Genomic DNA, 10,075 nt, shown 5'->3' on the forward strand with positions numbered 1-10,075 from the left:
ACATGTCTTCTCCACGAGTGTCACCCCAATACCTGGAGAAGAACTCTTCCTGTACTTGGCAGTCTCTTAGCACGCAATTAGCGCAGTGTTGGTTCGTGCGGAAGGAATCCAACATCTGCCCATCTATTATGTAAGCAAGACATTGCTGGGCGCCGAAACGAGGTACTTGCCACTGGAAAAACTGGCCTTGGCCTTAATGATGGCCTCAAGGAAGTTGTCGCACTACTTTCACGCCCATACCATAGTCGTCCTCACAGCTTTCCCATTAAAAGCTTTGTTTGAGAGGGCAAACTTTTCTGGGCGAATCTTGAAATGGGCAGTAGAGTTGGGACAATTTGACATCAAGTTCCAACCTAGAACCGCGATAAAGGCCCAAGCTTTGGCAGACTTTGTCGCAGAATTTACCCTAGGAAGTCATCATATCTGCCCAGTCAACCTGACTAATGTAACCAAACTAGGGATGGAAGTTGACGCCGGAATAGCGCAACCCCTGGTGCAGGATACTCAGTCGGATCCCAAGGCATACCAGAGTAAAGAAAGCAAGGCAGAAGCGAACCATGCTAAACCAAGCCAAGACTCACCAACAAATAAAAACTTGGTTCAATCAAATAGTGAGGGGCAGACAACAAGTATGGACTTTGAAGAAAACACCAGCAACATCCTTAACCCCACGACATCATCTGATCCCTCCACTTGCTGGAAATTGTTCGTTGGAGAGATGTGGAAGCTCTTTATGGACAGAGCATCCAACCGGCATGGTGCAGGACTTGGCATAGTCCTCATCTCACCAGACGGCCTGGTTGTGGAGCAAACAGTCAACCTTGGATTCCCAGCATCAAAAAACGAAGCGGAATATGAAGCGCTTCTTGCAGGTCTCAAATTAGCATTCTACATGAAGGCCACCGAGCTAATGGTCTACAGCGACTCACAGCTGGTGGTAAACCAAATTTCTGGCGACTACAAAACAAAGGATGACATGATGGCCAAGTACCAAGAATTGGTCAGAACAGAGATCAAGAAATTTGAAGTAGTAAGGATAGAACAGATTGGCAGGGAGAAAAACAGTAGAGCAGACGAACTAGCAGGCTTTGCTTCAATGGCAGACACATCCATCCCTCACCCACTGCTAATTGACTACCTACCAAGACCAAGCATTGAAGATCCCGAAGCAGAAGAGGTATGTTGCACCGAACTAGGCCACTCATGGATGGATTCCATCATACTATTCTTAAAAGACGTCGTCTTATCGGAAGAAAAGAAAGAAGCCAACAAAATTAGAACAAAGTCGCAGCGATTTTGGCTCTCCCCATCTATGGCATTATACAAAAAGTCATTCTCAGGACCTTACCTAAAGTGTGTCCACCCCAACAAAGTGGAAGCGTTCTTGTTCGAGATACACGAAGGCGTGTGCGGAAGCCACCAAAGAGGAAGATCGTTAGCCTACAGAACCATTTCACAAGGATACTGGTGGCTATACATGCAAGCAGACTCAGAGAAGTATGTGAAGAAGTGCGAGAAATGTCAGAAGTTCGCACACCAAATACATCAGCCAGCCAGAGAGCTCCTACCATTGACCAGCCTATGGCCCTTCGTAATGTGGGGGCTTGGAGATAGTAGGACCACTTCCAACAGCACCCGGTAACAGGAAGTTCTTTCTCGCAGCAACAGACTACTTCACAAAGTGGGTGGAAGCAGAAGCATTGGCATCAATCAAGGAAAAAAATGTGAAGAAGTTAGTCTGGCAGAATATCATTACTCGATTCGGCGTACCTAAAGCCCTAATATCAGACAACGGTACTCAGTTTGATGGCAGAATCTTTAGAGGCTTTTGTGAAGAATACAAAATAGAGTTCTACAATTCTACACCGGCATATCCCCAAGCCAACGGCCAGGCGGAAGCATCAAACAAGGTCATCTTGGATGGACTGAAGAAAAGGTTAGAAAGAGCAAAAGGCAAATGGGCTGAGGAACTTCCTCATGTTTTATAGGCCTACCGCACCACACCTCGACGATCAACAGGAGAAACACCATTCTCCTTAGCCTACGGCATGGAAGTAGTAATCCCGCTGGAAGTTGCCCTCCCCACAATTAGAAGCGAAAATTTTGATCCAGACTTGAATAGAGAAGCCATAGCATTAAAACTCGACCTCGCCGAAGAAAGAAGAGAAAAAGCACTGGTTCACATTGCCTCATACCAACAAGTGTTATCTAGGAAATACAACAAGACAGTACATCCAAGGCAATTCAAAATTGGAGATTTGGTACTGCGCAAAGTGATGGGAAACACCATAATACCGGGAGATGGCAAGTTAGGGCCCAATTGGGAAGGACCTTACAAAGTGGTTGGATTAGCAGACAAAGAGGCATACCACTTAGAAGACGAGGACGGCAAAGCCATTCCCAGGCCATGGAACACTGCCAATCTTAAACTATTTTATTTTTAGTTTTTTTTTTTAGCATTCTTGTAATTTTTCTTGCCCCAATAAAACAAGTAGTTTTCTTTTCAGCATAAGTGTTCTATTTTATAAAAGTTGTTTTAGTAAGTTAGGGGCATTAAAAACATAGTTGGCCGGAATAACCAACTGTGAATCTTCCTACGCCCAGGATAAGGATCTAGGCTGCAGGATGTTTGGTCGGAATAACCAAACACTGTGCTCTAGGTTGGCTGGAAAAACCAACTTAGACGTTGGCTAGATTAAACCAACACCCCTCCTAAGCCCAGGATAAGGATCCAGGCTGCAGGACGTTTGGTCGGAATAACCAAACACTTTACTCTAGGTTGGCTGGACAAACCAATCTAGAAGTTGGCTGGACAAACCAACACCCCTCTTAAGCCCAGGATAAGGATCCAGGCTGCAGGACATTTGGTCGGAATAACCAAATACTTTACTCTAGGTTGGCTGGAAAAACCAATCTAGAGGTTGGCTGGATTAAACCAACACTTAGTACTCTTCAGCCAAAATAAGGATATCGGCTAAAGAGTGGTTGGCTGGATTAAACCAACAATTAGTACTCTTCAGCCAAAGTAAGGATATCGACTAAAGAGTGGTTGGCTGGATTAAACCAACACTTAGTACTCTTCAGCCGAAATAGGGATATCGGCTAGAGAGTGGTTGGCTGGATTAAACCAACACTTGGTACTCTTCAGCCGAAGTAAGGATATCAGCTAAAGAGTGGTTGGCTGGACTGAACCAACTCTTAGTACTCTTCAGCCGAGGTAGGTATTTTGGCTAAAGAGTGGTTGATAGCTATAATTATATTGTAAGATTAAGACCAAGATAATTATCACGGCAAGAAAATGTTAGTCTGTATACAAAGTGAATGCAAGCATGGCACAGACCGAATAGAAAGATGAAAGGTTTTTTATTCAAAAGCAAAAACAGAGCTACAATAGTTGGAGACTCACTCCGATTACAAACCTTTTTTTTCAACAAAAAGAAAAAAATACTAAAATCAAGCAACAAGAAGAGAAGTACAAAATCAGGCGAATAGATCATCAAGATCAACATCAAGGTCAACTCGGACCCCGATTTCATTCGGTAGCACGATCTCGGTTAGAAGCACGATTTTAGTAGGCAGCTCGTTGGTCAGGTCTTCCACCATTGGCTCCAACCGATCTGACTGATTGACAGGGTCATTGACAACCGGGATATCGTTGGGCACAGTTTCTTCTTCATTATCTAAATCCTCAAGAAATTGTTGTTAAAGAGCAGCAGCATATTCTGCCATGGAGCTCGGTATGAAGTATGCAGGAGCGTTGAAGACCTCGGTCTCTAGGCCGTGACCAAGCTGCACTACAGCCGCCCTCCACCCACATTTGAAGAAGAGATCCTTGGCAGCTTCACATTGTTTAATGTAAGTCGCCTCCCCTTCCTTGTAACCCCGGAGCTCGACGTCATCCACACTCTTCTTCAGCTTCTCAATCTCGGTGTTCTTCTTTCCTTTAAGCTTGGCCAACTCCCGCATGTATTTGTCTTTTATCACGGCCGTAGCCTTTTGCTTGTCTGCTTCGGCCGAGCTAACCAATCCGGTCAGACAGACATTCTCGGATTGAAGCTCGGCTATCCGCTCCTTGGTTTGTTCTAGCTCGGTAGTTTTTTCAATCACTTCGGCCATGGCTTACCTTGTAGTCTTGCGAAGTTCCAGCACACGCTTATGAGCGATGTGGTTCTTCTGCATGGCCTGCAAAAGAATGGGAAAACTTGTAATCAAACCGAGATGAAAGTTGTACAAATTAGAAAGATTAACAGAAGAAGCTACTTACGAGCACCATGGATTTTGTGGCCGAACGGATGGCTTTTAGCTTGGTCAAGTGGTTGTGGTGCTTCATGTCTGCGGAAAGGTAAACACCTTTAGCCAGGTTGAATGCCATCAGGTGGTCTTTCTCTGCGACCATTGAGTCAGAATCCGTGATAGCACGATTTTGAAAGGTCATTTTTGGAGCCCATTTGGAGGAGGTAGCTTGGCCAGAGCACTCCGGTTGTGGGCTCGGTAGAGGGCTTGGCAGAATGGTTTGAGGAACCGTGGTTTCATCTTCATCAACAAGACGTTGCTCGGTTTGGGCAGTCCGGGCACGTTTCCTTGGGCGAGATGATGAAGGTTGTTGAGTAGGAAGGGCCACCACGGTTCCCTGAGTTTGATCAGCTGGTGGTATCTCGGTTGGGTTTGTTTCGGTCAGAAGGTCTCGCACGGCTCTATTTTTGGCCATTTCTTGTTCGGCAGTAAGTGGGATAAGGTTGATTTGAGGCTGTCACGACCCAAACCCGGCCCTATGGGTTTAGCACCGTAACCGGCCAGTAATCCGAGATTACCGAAGGCCTGCAGAACAGTAATACAGTAAGACAGAGTACAGGGCCTGGCGGAAGCCAATACAGTAAATAAATAGTGTCCATTGAGCTGTGACATTCTGTATGCAAAAGGACTTTTCACACATTTATACATAAACAGTGCAGAACAGTATACACAATATTTACAATCATTCAACTAGGGACTCAACCCTACAGAACAGTACAGAAAACATTCCGTCTGTACAAAACAGCACGGTCTATACAAAACAGTAAAACAGTACAGAAGGGGGAAAAACAGACAAAACACCCCCAAGCCATAGCATGGCAACTCGGAACCTCGCAGTGAGGCACAAAGGCTGGCTTGACAAAACTGGAGTAACCCTGACGCCTCTAGCTGCGGTCTGGTGCCTGTACACCTACATATATATATGAGCAGTGAGCTAAAGCCCAGTGAATAACATAAAGCGTAAAGGGGTTTAGAATGAATGTCCTTACAGTAATGAAAACAGTTCAATTCAACCAGTATTTCAGTTGTTCAGTACAGTAAACAGTCATATGTGGTACATCCATTAGCATAACAGTAACAGTAGGTCTTAAAAGACCGAACAGTAATGATGGCCATCAGTCAGTAAACAGTAGTGGTTCCACGAGGGAACCGACAGAGAATTCTGTCGCAGTAACAGTAACAGTAAACAGTAGGTACTAAGGATGCCACAGTACAGTTCAGAAATAAAGGACATACATTCATTCAGTAAATAATACCAGTTCAGTAAACAGTTCAGTTCAGTATTCAAAAGATAATCAGTTGAACATATCTTTACACAATTGTTACTCACAGAGTTCTGGGCTACAGTATGCTAGAGCGTGTCTCCCCAGTTGCCAACCCTACACAGTTCACAGGTTGAACACACACTAAGCTACACAGTTGGGCAATATCATAACTTAATCCCTAATTTGCCTTGGTGTGTTCTACAACGATATCCTCATCTAAATGCCTTAAACTAGGCCTAAGAATGCCTAGGATGGGATGAGGATGCAAAAATGCACATTTAAAAGCATTTTCAGGATTTTCAGAAAAAACAGAGTCCCGCTCGAGCTCAGGTTTCCCCGCTCGAGCGTACAGGCAAACAAAGGTACACGCTCGAGCGTAAACTTTCCCGCTCGAGCGTACTGTAAAAGTACTGGATGGGTGAAATCTCCGCTCGACACACGCTCGAGCTTGAGACAAATTCCGCTCGAGCTCCCAATCCTCCGCTCGAGCGGACAGTAAAACAGTGCAGAGAGATGCTGGTTGCTCGGATTCCACGCTCGAGCGTAACTTTCCCCGCTCGAGCGGGAGTGCGAAATCTGGAAAACCCAGATTGCACCTCCAAGCTCAAAACCAAGTTCAAAAGCATCAAAACTCGACCTCTTGGGCTAAATTTCCAGAAAACATTTATAAACGCATAGAATAACATGTTTTAAAGCTCAATTTGAGAAATCAAAGCCCAAGGGTATTTAATTCAAACTCAATTTCAAACCATTTTTCAAGAACAATCCTCAAACATGACATGCATGATCTTAAATCCTTTTCAAAGCTTCAATGCTGTTTCAAAAGAGCTCAAACCTTCAAAGATAGGATGAACTCATGGAGTATGACCAAAAGATGGACATGCATGTGAGGCATTATGAACTACAACCTCAAAACTTCAATATATGTACATGCATGCAAAGATTGAGCTTCAATTCAACAACAATGAACCAAAACATGACTTAGTTCTACAATGAAGCATGAATCATGCAAGAATCCACTCAAAACATGAATAAGAAGACAATGGAGCTACCTTTAGTCTTGTATTTCAAGAAGGGAGCTCAAATATGCAATCACTTCAACAATTTCTTCAATTACCAAGCAAAATCAACAAGAACAATTCTCTCTCTCTCTAACCCTCCTCTCTAGGTCGGTAAAAGCAAGAAATGAGCTGAGCAAAATGTTTGATTCAAGCATACCAAGGCTCTAACATGTTATAATAAGGGCCCACTAACAATGGCAAAATGGTAATTAAGTCCAACTCTTCAATTAGCTTACTTTAATCTAATTTAATCATACCTAATCAATTTTCAGATAAATATACCATAAAATTACATTAATTATGAGGGTCACGGAACATCAATCGGTTTCTAATTCGGCCGCCGATAAGGCCTTCAATTAGCAGTTTAAACATATAAACATGAACAGATAATCAGACAATCAAACAGATAGGATGCAATTTAACTAACATATACTGGATCAATTCGGTTTCCAATTTCAGTCAGTCAGTTCAGTACTTTTAATCAGTTCAATTATCAGTCAGTTATCAGTTCCGTTTAGCAGTAATAGGTGATTATCGGTAATCAATCAGTCCTTAATCAGTAAACAGTATGAGGGTTGTTACAGTCTCCCCTCCTTATAAAGAGTTTAGTCCTCTAAACTCGAGTTACCTTCATTCTGGAAGAAAACAGGATTCAGTGGAAACAGTTCAGGATATCTTTTGGCCATGTCATCTTCCCTTTCCCAAGTGGCATACACGCCACCGTGGTTCTGCCAGTCAACTTTTACTAGCGGGATCTCTTTGTTCCTCAGTTTCTTGATCCGTCGGTTTACAATCTGTATAGGCCGTTCCTCGTAAGTGTAGTCATCACTCAACACTATCCGAGTAGGCTCAATCACATGGAAGGGATCCCGGAGGTAGTCTCTCAACATAGAAATGTGGAAGACGTTATGCATATGCTCCATTTCAGGAGGAAGCGCAACTTGATACGCCACCGGATTGATTTTCTCAATGATCTCATATGGTCCGACGTATCTCGGTGCTAACTTGCCTTTGACTCCAAAACGAGTCTGGCCTTTCATTGGTGTCACTTTCACAAAAACGTGATCACCCACTTCATACTCTCTGTCCCGTCTTCTGACATCTGCATAACTTTTCTGTCTACTCTGTGCAGTTTTCAGTCTTTGCTGTATCAGTTTCACTTTTTCAGTTGTTTCATACACAATCTCGGGTCCAAGCAAAGGCCCATCTCCAACTTCTGCCCAGCAGATTGGAGATCTACATTTTCTGCCATACAATGCCTCAAAAGGCGCCATTCCAATACTCGAATGGTAGCTGTTGTTGTAGGCAAATTCAACTAATGGCAGATGACTTTCCCAGTCTCCCTGAAAATCAAGGACACACATTCTCAGTAAATCCTCCAGAGTTTGGATGGTCCTTTCTGATTGGCCATCTGTCTGAGGATGATAGGCACTACTCAGTCTCAGTTCAGTACCCAGTGCAGTTTGTAGGCTTTGCCAAAACCTCGATGTAAACTTCGAATCCCTGTCAGAAACAATAGACACAGGCACTCCATGCAGTCTTACAATTTCATTAATATAGATAACAGCCAATTTGTCCGCATTATAGATTGTCTTGACAGGTAAGAAGTGAGCAGATTTGGTTAGTCTATCAACAATAACCCAAATTGAATCCATACCTTTTCTGGAGCGAGGTAATCCCACAATGAAATCCATCGTGATATGCTCCCATTTCCACTCTGGTATGGGTAGGGGTTGCAATAATCCGGCAGGTCGCTGATGTTCAGCTTTGACCTGTTGGCAATGAAGACATTTGGATACAAAATCAGCAATTTCTTTCTTCATTCCCGGCCACCAGAAATTCTGTTTCAGATCTTGGTACATTTTCGTATTCCCCGGATGGATAGACAATTTCGAATTGTGGCCCTCTTGTAGAACTCTTCTTTTCAGTTCAGTATCATTTGGTACACACAATCTTTCTTGAAATTTCAGTACATTATTCTCAAATTTGAATCCCGGCCTCGGTTTAGATTCTCTTTCTTCGATGATCTTCTTCAAGAAATCATCCAGTTGCTGTTTCTCTTTAATCTCTTCAATCAGTGCCGGTTGAGCAGAAACAGCAGCTAAGGTTCCACCTTGTTCTCGTAAAACAATTTCAATTTCAGATTTTTCAAGGTCACAAAGCAACTCTTTCTGTCCGGTGAGCAAACAGGCTAAGTTTCCAATCGATTTCCGGCTCAATGCATCGGCAACGGTATTGGCTTTTCCCGGATGGTACAATATCTGTAGGTCATAGTCTTTAATCAGTTCCAGCCATCTCCGCTATCTCATATTCAGTTCTTTCTGTGTGAAGAAATACTTTAAACTCTTGTGGTCGGTGTATACTTCACATGTCACCCCATACAGATAGTGACGCCAAATTTTCAGTGCAAACACCACTGCAGCAAGTTCCAGGTCATGGGTCGGGTAGTTCTTTTCATGTGGTCTCAACTGTCGAGAAGCATAAGCAATAACTCTCCCATTCTGCATTAAAACACATCCCAAACCCTTATGAGAAGCATCACTAAATACAGTATAACCATCCGTACCTGAAGGTAAGGTAAGAACTGGTGCAGTCACTAATCGAGTTTTCAACTCCTGGAAGGCAGATTCTCTTTGGTCAGTCCAGTCAAATGATGTCCCCTTTTGTGTTAACTGTGTCAATGGTAGGGCAATTTTGGAGAAATCTCTGACAAATCTTCTGTAATATCCAGCCAATCCCAAAAAGCTTCGGACTTCAGTCACATTTGTTGGTCTAGGCCAGTTCACTACAGCTTCAATTTTCTGCGGATCAACAGAAATTCCATCTTTGCTAACAACATGCCCCAAAAACATCACATGGTCAAGCCAGAATTCACATTTAGACAGTTTAGCATACAGTTTCTGTTCTCTTAAGGTTTGCAGGGCAAGTCTCAGATGATGTTCATGCTGTTCTATACTTTTGGAGTAAATCAATATGTCATCGATAAATACAACAATAAAGTCATCAAGGTATGGTTTAAAAATTCTATTCATGAGGTCCATAAAAGCAGCTGGTGCGTTCGTGACTCCGAAAGGCATAACCAAAAATTCGTAGTGTCCATACCTCGTTCTAAAAGCAGTTTTATCAATGTCATCTGGTTTAACCTTCAGTTGATGATACCCCGATCTAAGATCAATCTTGGAAAACACTTGTGCCCCCTGTAACTGATCAAATAAATCATCAATACGCGGTAGTGGGTATTTGTTCTTTACAGTTACCTTATTCAGTTCACGGTAGTCAATGCACAGTCTCAGTGAGCCATCTTTCTTCTTGACAAACAAAACTGGTGCACCCCATGGTGAGGTACTGGGTCTGATGAACTTTTTGTCCAGTAATTCCTGTAGTTGCACTTTCAGTTCTTTCAATTCAGTTGGAGCCATTCGGTATGGAGCTTTAGAAACTGGTTGTGTTCCGGGA

Source organism: Camellia sinensis, chromosome 5, assembly GCF_055761805.1.
Source record: "Camellia sinensis isolate YWXY chromosome 5, ASM5576180v1, whole genome shotgun sequence".
Taxonomy (NCBI): Eukaryota; Viridiplantae; Streptophyta; class Magnoliopsida; order Ericales; family Theaceae; genus Camellia; species Camellia sinensis.